This window comes from Sturnira hondurensis, unplaced genomic scaffold (assembly GCF_014824575.4).
Source record: "Sturnira hondurensis isolate 20B ecotype Veracruz unplaced genomic scaffold, ASM1482457v3 Scaffold0006496, whole genome shotgun sequence".
NCBI classification, from domain to species: domain Eukaryota; kingdom Metazoa; phylum Chordata; class Mammalia; order Chiroptera; family Phyllostomidae; genus Sturnira; species Sturnira hondurensis.
Window position 1 is genome coordinate 16,953,472 of NW_028079127.1, and position 23,311 is coordinate 16,976,782.

The 23,311-nt window shown below is 58.1% G+C and overlaps 1 protein-coding gene across 3 annotated transcripts in view; it reads left to right on the top strand.

Moving 5' to 3' along the window:
- The window catches only part of LOC118989399 (contactin-4), a 398,190-nt gene that overhangs the window by 104,413 nt on the left and 270,466 nt on the right, over nucleotides 1-23,311 (top strand). For 2 of the 3 annotated variants that reach the window (XM_037049532.1, XM_037049534.1), the window contains exon 1: nucleotides 13,314-13,438. The exons of the other annotated variant lie outside the window; for it this stretch is intronic. The gene's annotated coding sequence lies outside the window, so the exon portion shown is untranslated. Of the gene's footprint in view, nucleotides 1-13,313; nucleotides 13,439-23,311 lie in introns of those variants that run through there. 3 annotated transcript variants of the gene reach the window in all.

The window sequence follows — 23,311 nt, forward strand, 5'->3', positions numbered from 1 at the left end:
GCTGCTGAACGGAATGCAGTGAGTCCGGACGCCAGCGCCCGAGGTGGCCCATCTCGCTCTCCCCAGGATTTCTGGAGCAGTGCACGTGGGCATCATGCTCAGTGTGATAGACGTTTGTTCACGGGTGTGTTAAGGAAATCGTGCAGCTTTTACCCAGGGTGCGGGGGGTTCTTCTCCCTATGGTTCTGTTTCTGACCGCGCCCCACCACATGCAGCTTACCTGTACTGCCCACGGAGCCCAGGACCTGGGACTGAGCCGCCGGAGGCTCAAGGTTGGTTCTTTCCTCCAGCCAGACACGTGCTTCCGGGGCATCCTGGTTGCCCCCCCCCCCCGCCCCATGGGCCACATGAAGTGCAGAAACCAGCAGTGTTCCAGATGCTGAGTGAGTCCCGAATCACGCTGGTCTTAAATAGCTGAGTGATTGAGGCGAACGTCTTGCGGGTGTGTCTGGTGGCAGTTTCCTAATTAGGCCACTTAATGTTAACTAAGTTACCGAGTTACGGAGGCCGACCTCCCCTCCGCTCACGTCCGGGAGCGAGCCTGCCCTCTGCCTGCCGGGCAGGCTACCGTTTCCCGGATGTGGTCCTTTCCACCTGCCGGAGCTGATAAAACCGGCTCATCGGAACCCTGTTTATACCAGTTTGTACCCCAGGTGTGGGCGTGCCTGTCCCGGGATGGGATCTTGAGCAGAGTCGAATTCATCCATAGGGAAATATTCTTAGCTTGTTGAGTCATTCCAACAGCAAAGCACTGTTGCCGTTACCGGTGACGCAGGAGCCAATGTTGCGGTGACCGTGTGCTCGGGGGCCCTCGGCGCGCCCTGGGGTCGCGTGGTGTCAGAGGGAAGGTGGCTCCAGAGTGGGGAGTGTCTGTCTGTCTGTCTGCCTGCCTGCCTGGTTGTTCCATCTCCCAAGGCGATTGCCTTTTCTCTCCCTTCTTACCCCTGCCGTGAACACCAGCGCTCGCCTAAGTTTGGAAGTAGCTGGTGAGAGGGACCAGCGGGGAGGGGGTACTGAGTAGGTGACAGCTCTGTCCCTGTCCTGGTGTCCGAGTGCCGGGCACTCTGGAGTGAGGAATTGCGTGGCCGCCGGACATCATCTGTCTGGTTCAGAGACACGAGCGTGGAGCCACTTCTCACCTAGAGCGCAGGCGTGGGCTTCAGTGCCACGCTCCTCGCCCCTCGTGCTCCCAGGGAGTGATCGAAGGGACAGTCATTCATGTAGGAGCCTGTGGCTCCCAGACCTGCCCCCTAAACACCCACCGAGGACCCGAGGGCAGGCTGTCACCGGGGCTGACGCACACCAGGCTGGCTGTGATGCAGCCGGGCCCCCCGGCCAGCGGGTAGCCTGGTCACATGGTCCCCGCGCCCAGCCTTTCAGGCCCAGAGACAGCGCCCCTTACGCATGGTCACGGCCGCATGTCTCCATGTGACGTGGGCGCAGCCTTTTAAAGACCTGTTCCCAGCTGCGTTTTCCACAGAGACGCTAACCAGATACACAATCTCAAACGTCGATGGACTTTGAATATCTCTTAACCTGACATCAATACGAAGACTGTAGCGTAGCTCTCAGGTGCAGAGAAATCTGATATTTTGAGTTTTTAATTAATTTTGATTACTGTGGCAATGCAGTAGGTAGTGTATTGAGGTTCCTTTTTCCTGTGAATTTGACTCAATAGCTCTTCGTAATGAGGAGCATGTCCTCTCTGTGGGCCAGGGGTCCGGACAGGGGCTGGCAGCGTCAGTGGGAGAGGGGGAGCAGGGCTGCTCAGCGCTGGGTGTGAGAGTGCAGGCGCCCCCTAGGGGGGTCCGGGGGGGCCCCGGAGGCCGTCCGGAGCAGTTTGTGCCGGATGGGGGGGCGGCAGGCCTGCGCCGCCTTGGAGTCACAGGAGCACAGGCCCCAACTCCTGCCTCAGCCCACTCACTCGGGCAGGTGGGGTTCTAACGACGGTTGCTGTCTCGGCCTCCCCCTTCCCATCGCTTCCTCAGGCGCTGCTACCTGAAGTCAGAGTAGGAGACACACTTGATCGCCCTTCTGTGGGCCGTCGGGTTCCAAGTGTGTGTCTCAGGTCCTGTCTCCCTGCCTGAACCTTCGCTCTTCGCCTGGAATCGACCCGGCGTGGCTCTGCCTGAACCCGGGCCGGGGGACTGGTGAGTGACACGTGTGCTGCGACCGATTCTGAGGGTCCCGGCTATGAGACGAGCTTCCTCTGCCCTCCTAGGCCCGGAGGCAGACCAGAGTGGACGTGCACCTGTGCGGAACCTTCTGGAGCATTGTGAGTGGAAATGCGCTTTCTTTCTCTTTCCTCCTGCAGGCACTCCCCAGGTGCCCCCTGCAGTGTGCCCCCCCCCCCGCCCCGGCCCCACTTCATATGATGTCCCCACAAGTGGTGACAACTGTCGGGAAAGTGCGAGGCCTTTCCGTTTTTAGACCTCTCTCCATCCCTGACATGATGACAGCTGTCGTGGGGATGGAGAAAGATAGAGCAATTTTCCAGAGTCCGTCACACGGAGGCACATTCGTGATGGCAACTTAATGAAAGTGGCTTCACTGTGACATGTGTCAGCCTCTTTGTGGTGCCGGCGTGGAGGGATCGTTTCTGAAAGATTTATGCCTCCAGTCCAGATTTGCGCTGAAGGGACACGACCTTGGCTTTGAACTTACCGAAGGGTCCCCTGTAATAAAATCCAGAGTCAGCGTGAGGCGGCTTTCGGAGCAGGAGGGCAGCGTGGAAGGCCTCTGCCCGGCGCAGGTGCCGGGCCCGGCGTGGCCTCCTCCGCGCCCACTCGCCAGTTCCTCGGGAGACAGGCGGACANCTTGAGCAGAGTCGAATTCATCCGTAGGGAAATATTCTTAGCTTGTTGAGTCGTTCCAACAGCAAAGCACTGTTGCCGTTACCGGTGACGCAGGAGCCAATGTTGCGGCGACCGTGTGCTCGGGGGCCCTCGGCGCGCCCTGGGGTTGCGTGGTGTCAGAGGGAAGGTGGCTCCAGAGTGGGGAGTGTCTGTCTGTCTGTCTGTCTGCCTGCCTGGTTGTTCCATCTCCCAAGCCGATTGCCTTTTCTCTCCCTTCTTACCCCTGCCGCGAACACCAGCACTCGCCTAAGTTTGGAAGTAGCTGGTGAGAGGGACCAGCGGGGAGGGGGTACTGAGTAGGTGACAGCTTTGTCCCTGTCCTGGTGTCCGAGTGCCGGGCACTCTGGAGTGAGGAATTGCGTGGCCGCCGGACGTCATCTGTCTGGTTCAGAGACACGAGCGTGGAGCCGCTTCTCACCTAGAGCGCAGGCGTGGGCTTCGGTGCCACGCTCCTCGCCCCTCGTGCTCCCAGGGAGTGATCGAAGGGGCAGTCATTCATGTAGGAGCCTGTGGCTCCCAGGCCTGCCCCCTAAACACCCACCGAGGACCCGAGGGCAGGCTGTCACCGGGGCTGACGCGCACCAGGCTGGCTGCGATGCAGCCGGGCCCCCCGGCCAGCGGGTAGCCTGGTCACATGGTCCCCGCGCCCAGCCTTCCAGGCCCAGAGACAGCGCCCCTTACGCATGGTCACGGCCGCATGTCTCCATGTGACGTGGGCGCAGCCTTTTAAAGACCTGTTTCCAGCTGCGTTTTCCACAGAGACGCTAACCAGATACACAGTCTCAAACGTCGATGGACTTTGAATATCTCTTAACCTGACATCAATACGAAGACTGTAGCGTAGCTCTCAGGTGCAGAGAAATCTGATGTTTTGAGTTTTTAATTAATTTTGATTACTGTGGCAATGCAGTAGGTAGTGTATTGAGGTTCCTTTTTCGTGTGAATTCGACTCAATAGCTCTTCGTAATGAGGAGCATGTCCTCTCTGTGGGCCAGGGGTCCGGACAGGGGCTGGCAGCGTCAGTGGGAGAGCAGGGGCAGGGCTGCTCAGCGCTGGGTGTGAGAGTGCAGGCGCCCCCTAGGGGGGTCCGGGGGGGCCCCGGAGGCCGTCCGGAGCAGTTTGTGCCGGATGGGGGGGCGGCAGGCCTGCGCTGCCTTGGAGTCACAGGAGCACAGGCCCCAACTCCTGCCTCAGCCCACTCACTCGGGCAGGTGGGGTTCTAACGACGGTTGCTGTCTCGGCCCCCCCTTCCCATCGCTTCCTCAGGCGCTGCTACCTGAAGTCAGAGTAGGAGACACACTTGATCCGCCCTTCTGTGGGCCGTCGGGTTCCAAGTGTGTGTCTCAGGTCCTGTCTCCCTGCCTCATGCCTGAACCTTCACTCTTCGCCTGGAATCGACCCAGCGTGGCTCTGCCTGAACCCGGGCCGGGGGACTGGTGAGTGACACGTGTGCTGCGACCGATTCTGAGGGTCCCGGCTATGAGACGAGCTTCCTCTGCCCTCCTAGGCCCGGAGGCAGACCAGAGTGGACGTGCACCTGTGCGGAACATTCTGGAGCATTGTGAGTGGAAATGCGCTTTATTTCTCTTTCCTCCTGCAGGCACTCCCCAGGTGCCCCCTGCAGTGTGCCCCCCCCCCCGCCCCGGCCCCACTTCATATGATGTCCCCACAAGTGGTGACAACTGTCGGGAAAGTGCGAGGCCTTTCCGTTTTTAGACCTCTCTCCATCCCTGACATGATGACAGCTGTCGTGGGGATGGAGAAAGATAGAGCAATTTTCCAGAGTCCGTCACACGGAGGCACATTCGTGATGGCAACTTAATGAAAGTGGCTTCACTGTGACATGTGTCAGCCTCTTTGTGGTGCCGGCGTGGAGGGATCGTTTCTGAAAGATTTATGCCTCCAGTCCAGATTTGCGCTGAAGGGACACGACCTTGGCTTTGAACTTACCGAAGGGTCCCCTGTAATAAAATCCAGAGTCAGCGTGAGGCGGCTTTCGGAGCAGGAGGGCAGCGTGGAAGGCCTCTGCCCGGCGCAGGTGCCGGGCCCGGCGTGGCCTCCTCCGCGCCCACTCGCCAGTTCCTCGGGAGACAGGCGGACACGCAGTGGGTGGGTCATCCTCTGGTGCTTGCAGATGAAGACAAATGACTGACTTTCTCCAAGTTTTATCAAAGCAGTCTTTCTGATAAATTTTTAAAAACTACCGCAAACATGTGGGGTCACTAAAAAGACTGTGAAGATCAAAGATGAAGTCGTAGCCAAACACTTATAAAAGACCTTCACTGAGTTACTCATTCGTAATCCACATAGCAGGCGCTTTGAGGAACAGCTCCGCGTCCTCAGTGTGTGCTGGGGTCTGTGTAACCCCACCCCACGATCAGGAGCACATGGACACAGGCATCGCCCAGGACCGCCCGCACCCGTGAGCAGCCCCCACGCCCCCGCAGCCCGGAGCCCCAGGTAGATGCCCGTGCGCTCCCCGCCTCTGTGGCTCTGCTGCTTCCGACCGTCCCACGTAAACATGACCGCACAGACGCAGATGCTTGTCGGAGACCGCTGTTCACGCGCGGCCTCGTGCGCCCACGGCCGGGTCTCACCACCAGCTGGTTGTCCCTTGTGCCAGCAACCGCGTCCGTCTGTCCGTCCTTCCGTTAGCAGACACGTGGGTGGCTTTAACTGTTTGGCTGTTGTAAGACACCACGTGAACACACGTGGGCCATTCTGCTATGGACGCGGACCTGGGAATAGTGCTCGGGGGTCTGAAGCTCTGTGACAGACGGATGCACGTTTCAGTTGTGCCAGTCCAGAAATGTGGTGGGTTTTTTAGAAAGCGGATGGGTAAAAAGCAGTAAAACAGAATGTGTCTCAGTGAATAGCTGTGCTCGTTGAGACCAACTAGTTCTCCAAGTTTAGCTTAGTCTCTGGAAAGTAAATGCCTTCCAAACCTTCGGTTTGTTCTCCCCTCGGAACTCCATTGTCACTCAGCCTCCGGTGAAAGGCGTGAGCAGGAGACAGGAAGGGACTGGTCTTTAAGAGAAAAACAAAAAGGTGACTTTCTGGTTGTGAGGAACGAGATACAGGTCGCTTGAGCAAGGGATGTTTACGGACTAGTTTGGTGGCACATCGGGGACAGACGTCTCACTGAATGGCGGCTTCACCTCCGAAGGGGGGAGACCAGACATGGGGGGCTAGCTCGGCCGTGTGGTCCACAAGACTCCACAGTGGCCCAAAGGTGTCAGGGTTGTCTCTTCTCGTCCCTGGAGGGGCCGGCAGACAGCGAGCCCGCCCACACTGGCCGAGCCCCTCCCGAGTTGCAGCCGGCGGCTCTCTGGGCCAGAGCCCCGGGGAGCGGGAGGCGGCGTGTGCGTAAGTGGGCACCTCACAGGCGTGGGCGCTTTCCCCGCATCCCATCACCACCACCGGGTCTCGTTCTGGTTGAAAATAGGTTAAGCCTGGCAGGGGTGTCCAGCCCCCGGCCCAGGATGGCTATGGAATGTGGCCCAACACCAAATTGTAAATTTACTGAAACTCCCCCCCTTTTTTGGCTCATCAGTGTTTGTTAGCGTGTGTGTGTTTAATGTGTGGCCCAAGACACGCCCAAAGGTTGGACACCCCTGAAAGGACATAAACACGTTAGTGGTCTGAAGGGGAAAGATAAATAAAGACACGTTACTTCTGCACAGCTGACCCCCCGGGACCTGAAGGACGAGACAGTGGAAACAGCCGCTGACTGAACGCTGTTTTTGTGTTGCCAGAAATTTCTAAATCAGAGACACTTGAGAACGTGCGCTTCTGTGCGAGACCCGACTAGCCTCACTCAGTGTGCTCCCAAGTCAGACAAAGGAGTATTTGGCCTAAAACGTTCGTTATTGGCCCATCTTTGTTGTCCGTCAGATGCTGTTTCCATGTTGAACACCGAGCACAAAGATGCCAGTGTTGATCTTTTGCAGAATCTCGTTGCGGATGTTTTATTGCCTTTCATTTGGGAGGGACCCCCGTCTCCCACCTGTAAGCGTCACCGCCGGCAGGAAGGGGATATAGCACCCAGTCCGGGCCCAGCTTTCTAAACGGGGAGGAGCTTCACGCAGAGGTGACCGTGCCCTAAGCTCGGTCCCGAAGGAGGCGGCTGAGCCCACACTCGCTCAGCTGCGAGCAGTGATAGAACGCGTCCGCGGAGTGTCCTGTGAAGACGCGGGTCACCCGCACACTGGCCACCCCGCTGCTGCTGCTGCTGCTGCTGCTGCTTCTGCAAACGCTGGTCTCCCGGCAGGTGCCCGTCACTGGTCTGGGAGGCGGTAAAGTCCATCCACTGAGCGCCAGGACCACATGGAGAGCTGCACGGTGGTTTGTTTTGATGAGCTGTTGTGCCGGCGCTCACCCACCCCCTGACGGTTTGCACCCGCGCCGGAACACGGTTCTTTCTGCCCCTCTGCCCTGCTCTCCTAGGCGCTCTACCGAAACCCGACCTCGCGGAGCCCAGAGAACTCTGCTCCAATCGCTCTCCCCACCCCTGGCCTTAGGGGAAGCAGGAGAAGCTGCTCCTTCTGCAGTGCGTCGGGCAGTGCCCCCCGGTCTTCAGTTCCTTCTCTGTCGAGCTCACCGGCTCTGTGTTTCCGCGTTGATACAGCCCATGCAAGTCCTTCTGCAGTGTGTTTTCTCTGAAATTCGCACCAGTGGGCACACACCCATACTGGGGGCAGCGAGGACAGTGGAGGAGCAGACCTTGCTGGTCTGAGACAGGGTGGGCTCCTGGTCTCATGGCAGCCCCGGGTCCTGAGGAACAGAGGCCCCAAGTGAGGGACCGTCCTCTAACTGGTTTGTAGATCAGGCACGGAGCCCTGGGTTTCCCATGTGACTCGGCAGGACGGCTCTGGGCTCTGCTGTCCTGCGGGAGAGCAGAGGGGGCAGGGCTGCTTCACCTGGGACCTGTCCCTGCGCTGACATCCACTCACCTGAGGCCACTGCCACTGCGCGTTGCCCCGGGCGAGCTTCTGCTCCCCGGGGGCCAGCGGACAGAGCTCCCGGCTGTGCCTCGCTGCCGGGAGCCTGCACTCCTGGTCAGGGCGCGTCTGCAGCCTGCTGTGCAGCGAGGCCTCGGCGCTTCCTCTCCGTGTCTGCAGGGTTGTAACGGGCTGCACAGTCCTTGTGGCCGCCTTCCCCATGTCTGTTATAGCGCTGTTTCCTCCCAGCAGAGGTCCTAAATGGGGAACAACTCTCTCTCTCTCATTTCCTGCAGGAAACATACTCGGGGTTGAATGGGGAGGGGGAGGTCATTGTGCCCACATGTGTGGGGAGATGCCGGGTTTTCCGCCCTGGGTTGTTCTCTCTGAGTAAATGCCGTCAGTAAAATGCCTCATCTGCCCGTCGTCGGGTTGGGCCCGGGCACTAGCTGACCCCCACTCTCTTCCTGCAGACTGCTCCAACGAGGGACACCTGCCCGGTTTTTAGAAGGGCACTTGGTCATTTTCTGAGAGCCAGTTGCCCAAAGATGCTTTACCATCTTGAACTTCAAGAGAAAGCTGGAGATCATTCGCGTCCCCGCTGGCATGTGGTCCCTCACAGGGGACATCTGTCCTCCCGTTTCCCCGGGCCCTCGGTTCTTTCCGGGCCACTGCTCTCTGGGTTTCGAGAAGTCCCGCTTACCCGTGTTTCAGTGCACGTCTCTTCCGGGTGTCTCCTCTCCCATTCGGATATGTGTCTGCGTGGCCATGTGTCCGGTCAGAGATGCTCCGTGCCCTTCCAGAAACAACCTGCACACTGTGTGGGTTTCAGCCCCGTCCCACCCACGCGAGGCAGCTGCGCAGACCATCGCGTGAGGCCGGGATGCCCTCCTTGGCCGCTGCTCGCAGCTTGCTGGCAGGACCTTGGGACTCGGCCACCTTCCCGTGCTCTCGGCTCTGACGGCTCCCTTCCCCTCGGAGAGGCCCTGCCAGCCCCTAGGACCAGTGCAGCTGCCCCCATCCCCCCGTGTCAGGATTCCGAGAGGAAACCTCCACCGCGGACGGTTCTCTGTGCGGACAGCTGCCTCTTGCTGCAGCTGGACCATCGAACGAGGAGGGTGAACCCTCAGGCATCCATGGGGCTCTCTCCAGATTGGTTGAGTTGAAACATGCCCGCGATGGACACACGTTCAGAAACGTGAAACCGACTGGAGAGAGGGGCCACCGGGAACGAGTCGGCAGCCTGGTGGCATCCATCCCCTCCTCAGACTGCACTTGTGGGGGCTGCTCTTCACGCACCCGCCCTCTGTGCGGTTCTTCCTGCCAGACAGGAGTCCCTTGCCTGGGTCACAGGGACAAGCAGGAGACGACGGAAGACCCAGGCGCCTGCAGCTGGCACGGGAAGTGGTGTTTTCTCTGCAGAAGAACCATCCCAGGCCCCCTCTGATGGGCAGGGACCTAGGGGCCAAGCAGTTCAGACCTGCATCTACCAACCCAGAACTCACAGCGGCCTTCACAGAGCAGGGTTTTTTTTAAATCCTTCTCGATCTCCCAGCCAATTCCCCGCCTGCGGAGGGAGGGTGGGCGGGAAGTCGACTCGAAGGGTCCCCTTCGTCCTCTTTTGAAGTCTCATCTTCCTGCTTTTCAGCTGACTCAGGTGCAGAGGGCTCAGATCATTACTGGGCTTCCCCAATGGCCAGTACTGGTATTTGACTTCATAAGCCGAGACCAATTTTTACTTAATTCACTGTTTTTCAAGACCTTGACCTGAAAATCAATGTCCTATGCTGAAAAGATTAAATTTGCATTCTCAAATGCATCTCATAAAACGGTCGACGCCCACAAGGGTGAGGTCATACCAAAGTGGAGCCCTGAGTTTGAGCCCAGAAAAAATGTACATGAACCTATTTGAGAGGCATCAAAGCCTAGCAGTCCTCGCAGGCTGCTGAAAATAGCTCTCTCCTCTCCCGGGGTCAGCAGTGCGGCATTTGGCACCGGGGACGCAGCGGCTGCGGAGCCCGGCGGAGGGCGGGGCTCCAGGACCCTATTCGGCGTTCGAGGTCCCGAGTCTGGTCCGAGGGGTGTTGCTCTGAGCAGGTTGCTTGACCTCCCCGTGCCGCAGGCGAAGACGCCACCTACCATGCAGGGTTCCCGTGGACATTAAGTCAGTAGAGCAGAACCAAAGCTGCCACGGCTGGGGTCTGTTCTCGGTGCTGTAGTATTGGGCGTGGAGGATGCGGTGGGCTTCTTAGTTTGGGGGGTGCTTGTCTTGCACACATGACACGCGTGCTACTGGGGAAATGTAGAAAACTGGTTCCGTGAGACACGAGTGGCTTGAGTCACACGTCCGAGGGGGTCCGACAGCACAGAAGGCACCAAGTGGAGCCAGCAGATCTGGGGAGTGTGAAGCTACAGAGCCCAAGCCATGGGGACGCAGCGCCTTTCACCCCACCCCCAAATCATAAACTCCTGACGGAGCGTGTTTACTGTCCAGGTTACCTGACGCGGGCCTCTGCTGGAAACACGCTAGCACTCGGGGAGTTTGATCCCCCCAGGCCAGGGTGTCAGATTCGTCCTTATTTCTGAGGTCAGGGAAGTGCGTGGGCGTCGGGCCCCAAGGTCAGGAGAACCTAGAGTATCACGCACTATCGTTACCATCCACACATCCAGGTCTTCATCAGTCCACGCGTGTGTGCATCCCAAGTACTACTTCAAACGGGTCACTTACAGTACCATGTAGCACCAGGTAACACTCACTAGCTGTTTGCTATCATCATTACCGGCGATGCACGTGTGTGTGGAAGTGCATGTGTGTGCACCTGGCTCTCTAACTTAAAATCGTATAGGTGCAAGAGAGAGATGTGTCCTGTAAGGGAAATAAACAGAGATAAATAGCCACATGTGTTGCTTCCGCCCAGAGTAAATCTGGTTAAGATCTCGGCATATGTCTAAGCAGTTGGGATTTGTCTGTGGGTTTGCGTCCCTCCCGTCACATCACGTGTGTGACTCAGAGGGAGACGCCCGAGGGGCCTGAGCACTGGCTTGGGGGGTCTGAGCTTGGGGTTCTGAGAAGATCTCAGCTCCCCTGCGGAAGTGGGAGCGCCGCCCCAGTCCGGGCTCGGTGCTGGGTGTGTGTCTCGGGAGCACCCTCCAGGCAGTGCGAGGGGCATTTCCCCCCTGCTCCCCCCAGGCTCTCTCCGTGGGTCAGTGCAGCCGGCTGGGCTCTGTCCTAGTTGCCACCCAGCACGGCTGCATCTGGAAACAGGGCGTGTCCCAGGTATGATCACGTGGGACTGTGGTGGCTTCCAGTCCAGTACGGCAGAGGCCCTGCAGAGAGGGGAGGTTTGGGCACAAATGGTCACACTAGATGGAAGCCCTGAAGAGCAGGGAGTGACGATGCCCATAGTCAAGGGGCACCGGCAGCTCAGGGACAGGGCTGGACAGGGGCCTCCCTGAGCCCAAGGCGGACGTGTGGCCCCCAACACCTGGGCCCCCCTGGCTGCTTGTGCCCGGTCGCGTTTGCAGCTCATTAGCAGCAGGTGCTGTTGGAAGGCGGCCCCAGAGACTTGAGGGGGCGTCTCCTTGCCTGTTCTTCGTCATCTTGGCAGCGGGTTTGGGGGCCGTTCTTTGTCAGTGGGTATGTTTCCACGTTATTTCTAAATGGTGTTCGTAGATCGTGATTCCCCAAGTCAGAAAAGGTTCCTCTGTGCAAAAAAAAGAAAAAACAAAAAAAAAAACAGAAGTTCGTGCAATTGCCCGTCTCTAACTTACGTTACCAAGTCCGCAGGCTGGCCGTAGGGTTGGGCTGAGATTCGCCGCTGTTAATCTCCATAGCTGCTGCTTTACTGTTTCTGCGTTACAGTGGACTTGTTACGCTGTCCACTTCTTGAAAACAGGGCTGAACGATGTGACAAAGAAATGGAATGGGATCCCTAAGAGCCACCCTTCCCTGCGTGCGCCCACACCCAGGCTCTGCCCACGTGCACGGGCGTGTTCCTCATTTCTAATTCTGATGCACATGTATGTGGATGCACAGCGGTCTGTAGTTCACTTTTAACATGTTAAAGCATGTCTTGTTTCCACATTACCTTTATGGAATACTTGGAGTTAGCGTGCAGTATGCTAAAAATTGGTGTGCCCTCATTATTATTGGTATAATTATTCTCCATTATTGAATATTTAGTTTCCCTGTCGTGGTAAGCTTTTGGAATTTGTACTACAGTACCTAGGACTGTTCTAAACTGCGTAGGACGTTAGTCTGTTTGAAGACTAGATAAAAAGTCGGGGCATTTTGTTGATTTTCAGTAATTATTTCCAGAAGGATTATCCACAAGCAAAATAACAGTGAAACTGGCTAATTTAGGTTGGCAGCTTATTCTTGACATCAGCAGAAGCCAATGGGACAGAAAACAGTCACACAGGGATACATTGCCATTGCCAGGCCGGATTTCAGTCACCAAACTTCTGACTTTTGGGCACGGTTTGCGCGCCCTCTCAGGTGAACGCTTCAGCGGTTCGCTGAACCTCAGCTTGCCCCGTATCTGCTGCAACATAATACTTTGTCTTTAGAACCTTTGTCTATGGCACTAATCTCTTGTCCTGACAAAAAAAAAAAAAGTGGGCTTTTGTTAGTTCGCCTCTCACTCTCTACCCACAGCAGTAATCTTGAGAACAAAATTATTTGGAGACGCCCGAAGTATAAATTCCACACAGAGTTCAGAGTAGGAAGTCGGCGTTGTTCCCGAAACAGACGGACCTTCCGTCCTTCACCCATTGGCCTGATGCAAAGATCAGGGGCCTTTTGTTTCGTGAACGTGACTCTTTCTGTCTTCCTCACGATGAAAGACATCCTATGAAACTAGTAAGGAAGCAGGTCCCCAAGCTCCGTGATGCTGAACATCGCCTGCTTCAAAGGAGGTGTAGATGTGTGAGCTGCGATAGTGGGTTCTTCCCGTGGGTGGCAGAAAAGACCGAAGGGGACACAGTTTGACCCAGAAATGCTGTCGTGCACCCATCGATGGCCCCGGCTCGCTCAGCACGACAGCTCGGGACTGGGGAAACTTAGAGCCCCTCGGGTTTTATTTCTCTTGTGGGCGCAATGCCTGTGCTGAGAGGACGTCTTTAAACAAACGCAGCCCGTCTACGAAAAGGAAGGGGGGCCGAGGAGAGGTCAGGTGCCGCAGCCTGCGCCTCCGTGTGTGTCCGGGAAAGGGCTCTGAGCCACGGAGGGAGAATTCTGCAGAGCGAGGCGGGCCCTCCGAAGAGGCCGACGATGGCCCCGCCTCCTTCTCAGCGTGTCTGTTTCCTTCGTGATGAGCTCCAGGGCAGACGCGCTGCTTTGCCTGTGCTCCGGGCCGCCGCGCAGTTGCATGGGGTTGCATCATGCTGCACGCGCTCCTTTGGGTCCTCGCTTGGGGCGGGAGCCCGGGTCTCGCGGGCACCGAGTGTAGCTTTCTCTGGCAGCCACAGAAGGCGGGCCTGAGAGCGCATCGGTGTGAAGCCAGAGAGCAGAGGGCGAGCGGGTAAGAGGAGGCCGGCGGGTCCTGCCGTGGGTGCCTGCGCCCGAGTCGCTGCCCACCACGTGCCTGGAGCCCTGGTCCCGGGAGGAGGAGTGACGCACCCCCGTCCACGGGACTTCTGAACGTGAGCCTTTTTAGACTTGGTGTATCTGTGCTTCCTAACGTAGCCAATTCCGTAAACATTGTAGCCAAACAGCAGAGAGCGGGTCACAGCATAGTCAGGGACCGTGACAAGGAAAACTAAACTTTAATGTGGCATTTCATGTATTTGATTTTTCTGATCCAAGCCTTGCTAACTTATACTCAGTACTGGCATGCATTTCTGCCTGATAACAGAGGAGAGAGAAAAAGAGTGAAGGGAGAAGAGGGGAAATACTTCATAACGATAAAATAAGCCTGCCAAGCAAGGCTTCTGCAGATTGAATTTAGGAGATTTCCTGAGTCGCTCCCGGCTGGGACTTGAACCCGGGTCTCTGTCCCATGGTCCCCTCTCCCGCTTTGCACGGCCCTCTTCTGGGGAAGGCTGTGCGGGGAATCGCTTGGTGTGCACGCGAGCTCGTCCGGAGGTGGCAGAAGCTGGCACTGCGCCCCGGCTGCTGTCTGCGGCAGCTCCAGCGAGCGCTCTCGCAGGGGCAGTGCCGGGTGCTCCCGACCTGTCTCCTTGCTCTTCCCTCTCTGGCGTGAAGGAGGGTGTAGTCCGAAAGCCCTCCCGAACCAGGTGGCCATTCAGGACTCGTCCCTCCCGTGTGCGGCAGACCTTCTCACGGCGCTCCTAGGGGTCAGCCTCGCCTTGCAAACAAGTCAAAAGGAAGGGAAGGGGGAGGTAAGCAGGGCTGGCGGGGACTCCCAGGCTCTCCGCACCCTCCCCTGTTAGTCCTGGGACGAGCACCCCCACAGGTGGACTCAGGAACCTGGAGGCAGCTCACTGCTCGTGACACCACTTACTTCACATTTGTCACGTGTGATTTTCTTAGGGCACTGACAGTTCCTCTCCAAGACACTTGGTGTGAAACTAATTGGCAGCCCGTGGCAGATGGCAGAGTCCCTTCCGCTGAGGCGAGCACAGTGGCATCCGCAGGGCCCACACCACATCGTTCTGGGAGCCCCGGGGGCAAAGCCGGTGCCGCGGAAGGCTGTGTGGGCCCTGCAGTCGGGCCCCCGCAAACCCTTAATTAGCCGGCAGACACGTCTGACTGCCACTCAGGCATTGAGTCAGGCGCGTCCCTGCAGCCCTGAGCTGGGAGGCGAAGGGGCGCCGCACAGGTGTCGCCACGTATGTTTAAATGGAGGCGTGGAGCCTGCACGTGGGTCATTACAGCTGTCAGCATCCGCAGTGCCCAGGGCAAGACACTCCCCGCAGGCACTGGCCACAGGTCGGGTCGAAGCACCGTGCCCCTTGCTACGCCGGCAACCTCATTTCTTATTTTTAGCCCAAACGCCCCGGGAGTGGTTCATCTTGACTGGATCACCCGGCGATAGAAGCCAGACTGTGTGTGCCATAGCGGCGGCCACCTGCCCGCCCCCTGCACCACCTTTACGTCCTGAATGTGTGTGAAGACCTGAGAATCTCCACTGGTCAGCGAAGCAAAGCAGGCCTTCCAGAGGCTCAGGTTAAAAAGCGTGGTCGTGAGAGATGATTTCAGGCCCAAGACAGAGAGGGAGCCGTGGAGAGGGGGGCAGACGCACGGTAGCGAGCCTCCACATCCGGGAAGGAGGAGCGCGGCGGCGTTTCACTTGGGAGGCCTGCCTTGCAGCGGCAGGATGGCCCATCTCTCCGAGCGCCCGTGGAGAGCTCCAGAAGGCTTCCCGCTGCGGAGATGAGGTGCCAGTGTGTCCCAGGCTGTGCTGGGGGCACAGACCGCTCACAGCACGGGGGGGCCGCGGCTCCACGCAGCCCAGAGGTGCCGTGGGGCACGCGTGCTTCCCTTGTCAGTGGACTGGCAGATTGCCCCTGCACTTGGAAGGAGCCGCCAGCCGAAGGCAAAGCCGACACCTGAAGGGGTCGGGTTCCGAGGCAGCCTTTCCGGGGAAATCCAGCAGACAACCGTTGCATAAGCTGATCGTGGCGTGCGCTGCAGAGACAGTCCGAGTGTGATCGGCAAGACCGCTGCGTCCATCTCGATGTCAGGCTCCACGCAGGGGCCCCTGGCCACCGGCGATCCGGGCCCTGATGGGGTCGGCAAGGAGTTAGGTGCCTTATGATGCGTTTGGAATGGGCTGGTTACACTGTTTGGAAGCTGAAAGTGGGGGGATTTCACTTTACAGTAAGAGGTGGAGCAAACAGCCAGCCGTGTCTCTGTGTGTGCAAGGCTCTCTCGTGGACAGCCAGTCAGACTGCACAGGCGCAGCCGGGAGGGCGGCGCAGCCTGACCCCCAGGGAGTCCGAGGAGGGGGGTGGAGTGGAGACAGCAGCTCCCTCCCTGTCTCTGCCCCTCGCTCACCATGTGTCCCAAGGATCTTCCAGCCTCCGAGGGATGGATGGCCGTGTCCACCTCAAAGAGGATGGTGCCCCGTTGGAAAGCTCTGTGCCATCTCGAAGTGAGTCCTGGCAGCATGGTTTCTCCTCGGTTGGGGGTAGGGGACTGAGGGGTGGGCTGGATGTCGCTTGAGGTCGTTGACTTGCGTTTAGGAGCCACGGGCTTCCCACCTTTAAATAGAAGACCCGTGCGCACCCGGGGGGCGGGGGGGCACTTGGGGACAAGAGAGAGCAGGGAGCACTGAAATCCCCAGGAATCAGTAGTGCGGGGTTTCTGCGTCCCGGCCGCCCCTCCCACGCCTGCGCCCTGTTCGGCTCCCGTGGGCTCCGTCTGGGTGCACTGCGTGGGTCCACACCTCCTCTCCTTCCCAGCCCATCCCGTTGACTTCCTGTCTGTGTGATCCCTCTGGCCTTCATCCTGAGAACGGAAACGGGGGGAGCAAAGTTCTTTCAAAACTGTAGCCAAAGTGTGTGTCCATTGTTCTCACCACAAGACACGAAGTATGTACGTGTGATCGGCTCTGGTTTCTAAAAGGAGCCTAATGGCATTTCACAGTTTCCCCGGGTGAACTTGACGCCGGATGGGAGGGTCTTCCCATCGGGGTCTTCGGCTCACAGGGAGGCAAGGCCGGGAGCCACAAAGGAGTAGCAGTCCCTGCAATTTGGGGGGCAGAGGGAAGTCAGAAAAGACGGGGAGAAGAGCCGTGTGCGAAACAGGGCTGTGGACTAGTGCTGCTGAATTTGGGAGAGAGAAAATCCTGTTTCTGCGGATGCAGACCACCGGAAGTTACCATTACATGAACTCTCTCTTCCGGTTTCACTGTTTCCTGTTACACCCATAGCCAGACAGGTCCATTCTGATGGTTCAGTGCCGAACATGTCCCAAACCAGACCGGTGTTTGAATTAGTTTAATTTTATGGATTTCAATAAATAGAATACGTAAAAAGCTCATTTCTACTAGGAATTAAAACCATGAGTTTTCTTTAACTCCCGAACTGGAATAAAAAAATCAGGTCCCCTGGCTGTTCTGTGACTGGACACGAGCTGACATCTCCTTCAGGTCTAGGCCACAGCCGTGTCCAGCTCCCGTCCTTGTGACCAGATGGGATCTTAGTGACGAACTACTTCAGCATTTGGTGTCATTTCCTCAGATCCTCAAAAACGGGTTCAGTGGTCTTTAGTAAAATCTCCGGTGTGTGAGTGTTATAATAAATTATCCCTAAGTTATTAATTTCCAACCTCGTGGTTAGTAGGATATGTGTTAACTAGTCTCTAATTGGAGTGCCAGGGGGAAAAGCCAGACTTATTTTGTGGAGCTGACATGTCGATTGAGGGCACACTGCCGGTCAGCTCACGCTCGGAGACACCTCCGCCTGCGTTTGGACAACTGCGCTTCCCACTTGCCGCTCCCTCTGACCGTCCCCATAGGAGATGTATGTATTTACACTGAAGAACAAAATGCTACTGAAGATCGGGAGTCGGCAAAGTCTGCCTGTCAGTGGCTAGGCAGTAAATAGTAGTCACGTTCCAGGTGGTGTGATCGGCGTGCGGCCACTGAGCCTGGCCGGCGTGTCAGTAAGTGGCAGTTCCCAACACATGCACAGGCAGGCGTGGCGGTGTGCCAGCAGCTTTGTGTGCAGGGACTGCGGTTGGGCTGAGGGGCCCCGGATGGCCGGTCCTCGCTGTGGGGACAGACACGCCCTGGGGTGAGTGCAGAGGCCTGGGGTGGGGGGTTCTGAGGCACACTGCGTGGCAGAGTGTGTCTGCTGTGGACAGCATCCCGTCGTCTCATGGAGGCCGTAGGGAGCACGCAGTGCCACGGCCTGTCCCCCGGGGTCAGTTACCCCAAATAGACCCGACCTTGGGATTCTTTTTATCGTATGACCTTCTAAGTATACCGGGTCTGGCACAAACAGCACCCCGTTTTATTCATAAAAATCTCTTGTTATAGAGTCACGAGCATGTCATTCTCTAATATAACAACATCACACCCAAGCACACCATTGGACATTTTAGGTGAAATGTTCAAATCGCTGTCCATTGCGTGCGAGACGTTCGCGTTCCCTGCCAACCACACGGAAGGGCCTTGCTTCTGACCTTGTCCTTGAAAATCCATCATTTAGTAGCAAGTTTCCAAACTTATAACTTGAGCATCTGTATAGGTTATCATATGCGTTTCTTTTTTGAAATTTTTAACCCCCTAAACCAACTCACACACTCTTGTCCACAAAGGTAGCCAAGGCTAAGTTCTAATCTTCTTAAGTAGGTCTGAGTAACTTAGTATTCTTTTCTTGCATTCTAATTATATTCCTTCCTACCAGCAGTTTGAGCTGCTGGACTCGGTGTTTCCCTCAGGAGGTAAGCGCATTACAGTGCCGTCGATTCAGCGTATACTGTATTCCACCATGTGTAACGCACGCTTGTTTGCCCAAATCTTTGAGGGAAAGATAAGGATGTGCATTGTGCACAGGCAGTACTAATTCTGTATCTATATAAATGTTTTAATTCTTTTATTTATGCTTATGCATTAAAAGTGTAAGTCTAGAAAGCAATAACGATAGCTGCATGCAAACTAACACCCTGGAATGCAATAATGGGTTTCGTTGATCTTGAGACAAAGTTGCCATGAAAGCCGTTTCCGCCAGGGAGTCAGCGAAATGGGACAGAGCATCTATTGTTATCCACAGAGGACGACAGAAGATGCCGATTGTTACCCACCTGGTAAGACGGCTGGTGCCGGCATCACTGCCGCATGGTGACCAGCCCAGCATTTCTCTCCCTGCGCTTTAGGTGGGAGGAATGATTGGAAAGCCCCTTGGAAAATGTGGAAACGGTTTTTGTGCACTGCAAGCTTTCAGCTAAGTTATTCCTGCCTGTATCATACATGTGACTCATAGTGTTTATATGATTTGATCCTGGCTATTTATTGTAACGCTGCTCAGAGACGCCACGCCTGACAGCCGAGCGGGAGGGCGTGTGCGGTCGCTCCCCCGTGGCCGCGGTGGCTGCTGTGGAGGGTCCGGCGCAGCAGAGACGAGGACAGAGCCACGGGACCACCTGTCAGCCGCCTCAGAGCCCCGGGGCAGCCGACAAAGCAGCAGAAGGGCATTTCTCGCCCAGTCTTTTCCCGGGGTCTCTGGCCACCCTGGTCACGGCTACCAGACTCCATTCTCAAGTTCAGGAGAACGTGGTGTCTCTGCCTAGTGGGGATGACAGAGCTCACGGATGTGTCTCTGCTGCCATGGCCACCAGCCTCCCATGGCGGCGCCCCCAGAGCTAGGAACAGAGTCCGAGCACCCACAGCCAGACCTGCTGCTGCCGTGGGGGGTTCCAGGCACCGCACGCCCCGCGGATGCGGGGAGCCCGCCTCGTGTCGCTCACGCAGGCCGCACCTCACTGCCCGGGGCCACTGTCCCCCCACTGAGTGATTCGGTTTCCCAGCGGTGGGGGTTTCCTGTGGCAGCCTGAGCTCCACCCACACAGACATGGGCACCAGCAGGATGTAGCTTATCCCGTCGTTTTCTTTTTACCCTTGAAAATGTGTCCTGAAGCTTGTGGCTGAACCGTGGTGAGGGCTGGTAGGCAGTGACACTGTGCGGGCGCGGGCGCACCAGAGGGCAGGGGTGTCTTGCGGGCAGGTCTTCCTTCGTCCTTCGCCACCTGTCTGAAACCACCTCAGTCTCTAAATTGAAGTCCACAGGTGAGGGAGTCCCTGCGCCTTCGCTGCCCAGTCGCAGGCCCAGACCGCCGACTTCGGGAGGGTTGGACGTCCTGGAGAAATACACCCGTTCACAGCATCGCTGCTGTTCCGGTTGCATGTTTTCCTCCCGGGTTTGCGCGGATCTCATCTTTCATGGCGACGCGTTCACAGTGATAAGAACCAAGGCATTTGGAGGGAACCCGTGTGCCGTGTTTTTAGCGCATGAGAAGTCCACCATTCTGGGTCTGTTTCCTCTCTTTATTGAGAAAGGCAGAGTGGGCACTTTCTACACCTTCGTTTCACCGCGGCCCAATTTCAGCGCGGCACCCCCGAGTGACGCTGGGGACAAGGGGTCTGCAGCCCTGGGTCCCGGCTCTGGGTCCTGTCCTCGCGCAGCTTGCCCCCCTGCCGTGGTGTCTTCTGCGAGCGAACACGGCTGGCGTTTGAACTTCCTCTGGGGACAATGTGGCGCACCGTCCACACGGGGTCCCCATGGGGGTGGCCTGCGCCTGTTTCCTTCAGGGGGCAGCGCGCCCCGGTTCTAAAACTTCTTTTGTTTTGTTTAAAGTCTGATTCTCGGGCTAGGAAATGATGGACGGAGCACTAGCTTTTTTTGGACTAATTGTAGCCTGGCAGAAAAGTGCCAGAAAGTGGCACCGCGTCCCCGTCTGCCCTTCACTGTGGCTCCCTATTGCTCACGTCTTACGTAACCACAGGACAGCGATCAAAACCGGGACAGTGACATGGGCGTAGTCTAGGTCACCGAGCAGCAGGCCCAGTGTCAGGGTCACCAGTGTCCTGCCAAGGCCGTTTCTACCTGGGGTTGACTCCGGAGTCTGAGACGGGGACGAGCGCTCCCCACCCCCCGCGCTGCCGTGGCTGAGGGTCCTCAGTCCTCACTCGCCTTCTGTTCACACGTTTGTTCGAAGCCACGGGTCAGTCATGCTGTGGAATCTTGCCCGGCTGCCTGCTGCTTTCTTTCTTTTTTTTTTTAAGATTTTATTTCTTTTTCTTTAGAAGGGAAGAGAAGGAGAGAGGAAGAGAAATATCAATGTATGGTTGCCTCTCGTGCATCCCCCGCCGGGAACTGGCCTGCAACCCAGGCATGTGCCCCGACTGGGAATCGAACCGCGATCCTCTGGTTCACAGGCCCACGCTCAATCCACTGAGCTACGCCAGCCAGGGCTTCACCTGCTGCTTTCTAAGTCACACGGAGTCTGGTCGTGGTGGGCGAAGGGACCCCAGGAGGGCAGTGCCCCGCCCCCTCCCCGCACTGCGTCCGAGGCTGCACTCGGCCAGTCTGACTTATCCCTGGGGGTGTCCCCTGGGGACCACGTGGTTGGGGGCATTGGCGAAGTTTCCCCACGTGAAGTCACGGTTTCCCCAGCCTTAGCTCCAGACAGAGACGCGTGAACTCAATTTCCTAGCCACTGTGAACTCTCTGCGTGCTTTAGTGCCTCAGGTTCCCTGCAGAACATCAGTGGAGTGGGACCCAGCCCTCAGGCCACCCGGTGTGCGAGGGTTCGTGCGCCCCTCGGGGGAGGGCCGCTGTGTAGCTGGGAGTGCTCACTCCGTGGCCTTCTCAGCGAGAACGCAAAGAGAACCCTTGAGAGTGGACTGCCAGCGTGCCCTCAGGTCGCAGCCCGAGCTGCCGAGACAGCTGTTCCGTGTGTGCGGCGGCTGAGGCCTGGCTCTCCGGGAGCCGCCCTGCGGGCCCCCAGCTCGGCACCAAGCCAGCCCGACCTCGGAGCGGCACGTGCAGTGCTCACACCTGTTCCGGTCACTAACCGCGCGAGGCGGAAATCACTCGCTGATACAGGCGGCACAGAGCTTCCTACCTGTCACGTGGGCAGTTCCTGCCGCTCGCTCGTGGGCGGGGACGCCCCGGCCTGTTAACCGTCCTCGGTCCTTGTGTTGTGCTCAGTCCCTTCGGTCCACGTCTGAGGACGTGTCCCCGCAGTACAGAAGGGGCTCCTTGGCAGACGGGGCTGCCAGCGCCCTCCTCCATTTCCTCTTGGGACGTCACTGCTCTGGGCACAGAGACGGTGCTCCGGGGAAATCGGCCACTTCCAGGGCGAGGGGAGCTGGGGGAGGAACCCGGATTCCCCCCACAGGTCCTCCCGCTTTCCTCCCCGACAAACCCGCAGAGCCGCGGACCTGCCTCCAGGGGTCGTGGGGAGGGTTAGGTCCTCTGCGGAAAATCTGTGGCCAGGACCGACACCCACTGAGAACGCAAGGGGAAGAAAACAGAACAGCGTATGTGTGATCGCTTCTCTCGCTCATACCTGAGATACAGGATTGGGTAAAAGGGGCAGGAGAATGGAGGGCAGAGCTGGCTTCCACGGCCCCACAGGCGCTAGCCTTCAGTCGGGCCTTGCACACCCAGGGAGCGAACAGAGGGTGTGTAGGTGGCCTGCAAGTGTCCTGCCATCGGCCTGCCATCGCAGGCGACAGGCCAGTGATACCGAGGAGTGCTTCTCGGAAGGCAGCCCTTCTTCCCGAACCCGAGGTCACGGGCACAGAGCCGGACAGGCCCCAGCACGCCAGCTCTGTGTGATGGGCTTTGTCCAGCTGCCCGTAATGGCCAGTGCCTAGCACAGTGCCCGGCAGGGGCCCAGCCACGGCCATTCCATTGGGGTGCACGTCCCAACATCACATTGGGTTCTGAGATGGCGCAACGTGTGGGGTGCACACTGGGCCCCCTGTGGGGACAGCAGGCTGCGACTGTGGGTCCTGTACTGTCCTCTCACTGTGGCGGAGGGCAGACCCATGTCCCCAGACCCCATATCGTGAGAGAGCCCGTGCGAAGGTGGGTTTATGGTGCTGACCATTTCGAACGCATTAGCTGCCCTCCTCTGTGAACTCGTGACGGCGGTGGCGGTGTCTCCAGGTGACAGACAGACGGCTGCAGTGTCAGACGTAGCCGTCCTGAAGCAGTTCGGATGTCGGATATGTATGTTTATGAGAACAACATTTGCTCTCCGCTCTGTTCCCGCAGACCACGGACACTCGACTCAGCCCGGTGCACCTCCCTGGTGGCCGCAGCCCAGCCCCCGGGAGTGCACAGGGCTGACCCCGGGAGGCCGAGCAAGCTCCCTGCGGGCACGCCGCGTCCCACGTCATGTCCGCGCCCAGAGCTTCGGCGAGCGGCTTGTGAGCGAAGGACACAGTGAAGCTCCTCGCTGCGTGTGCCCTTCTGCTCTCGGCCTTACTTCCACTTCCCACGAGGTGGACGCCGGCCGATGCAGGCCAGCCGGTGTCCGGCACGCTGTCCGGGCGCACCGCAAGCTGCACGCTGTGTGATGGATGGACTAGTGAGCGTTCCTCCCCACCGAGTGCATCCAAGTCGTGGCTCTGAAACCCCTACGGCTCTTGCCACTTTAAATCCGACACCTAATGCATTAGGTACCAGAGTGTATTGTGCTTACCTTTAGCTCTTCCTTAGTCCAGGTGATTAAAAAATGCCTGTCGCTGTCTCTGTGTGCCACGCTCCATTAACAGTGATTTATGTGGGAGGTGAGCGGGCCTGGCTCCGAGGCACAGCAGTGGGCAGGGAGGCGGACGCGAGAGGACTGCCAACACCCTCCCCCTGCACTGGCAGGGTGTCCTTCCCAGCCACTGGAACGCGGGGCCGAGCCTGGAGTCTCTGGGCGAGTGCTCCCTCGCGTCGCACCCCCCCACCCCCGTCCCCTCTCCTGGGATGCTCAGGACTGAGTCCCGAGGGGTCCCGTGTGCTCACCCATGGCACAGTGTGCGGCGGCAGCCCCGTCTCCCGAAGCTCGCCTGCTCCAGGCCATGCCGCACTGCTCCACGCCGAGCC